Here is an 820-nt window from a genome sequence, read left to right as displayed (position 1 = left end):
CATCCAATCCTTATCCACATCCACATTCTCAACTTCATCCTATCCTCTTCCTCATCCTCAACCTCTTCTTCATCCTCATTCTACTCATAATCCTATCCTCATCCTCATTCTCGCCCTCATCCTATCCTCATCATGGTCCTTATCCTATCCTCATCCTCATCCTATCCTCATTCATATTCTTGTCCTCATCCTATCCTCATCCTCATGCTCGTCCTCATCCTATCCTCATTCTCCACCTCATCCTCATCCTCATCCTCGTCCTCATCATCATCCTAATCCACTTCCTCCTCCTCATCCTCATCCAATCCTCTTCCTCCTCCTCGTCCTCATCCTATCCTCCTCCTCATTCTATCCTCTTCCTCTTCCTCATCCTCATTCTTATCCTATAGTCATCCTCATCGTCATCCTTATCCTATCCTCTTCCTCATCCTCGTCCTTATCCTATCCTCATCCTCGTCCTCATCCACATCCTAATCTTATCCTCGTCCTCATCCACATCCTACTCTCATCCTTGTCCTCATTCTCGTCCTAATCCTATCGTCATTCTCATCCTCATCCTATCCTCATCCTCATTCTCGTCCTCATCCTATCCTCATCCTCATCCTCTTCCTCCTACTCATCATATCCTCATCCTTATTCTATCGTCATCCTCGTCTCATTGTCATCCTCGTCCTATCCTCGTCCTCATCCTCTTCCTCTTCCTCATCGTAGCCTTTTCCTCATCCTCATCCTCTTCAATATTCTCATCCTCATCCTCATCCTATCCTCATCCTCATCCTCATTCTCTTCCTCATCCTATCCTCATCCTCATCCTCATCCT

The sequence above is a fragment of the Lupinus angustifolius genome, chromosome LG18, assembly GCF_001865875.1.
Source record: "Lupinus angustifolius cultivar Tanjil chromosome LG18, LupAngTanjil_v1.0, whole genome shotgun sequence".
Classification (NCBI taxonomy): Eukaryota; Viridiplantae; Streptophyta; class Magnoliopsida; order Fabales; family Fabaceae; genus Lupinus; species Lupinus angustifolius.
The sequence above is the reverse complement of the archived record's forward strand: the minus strand, read 5'-3'. Positions refer to the sequence as shown.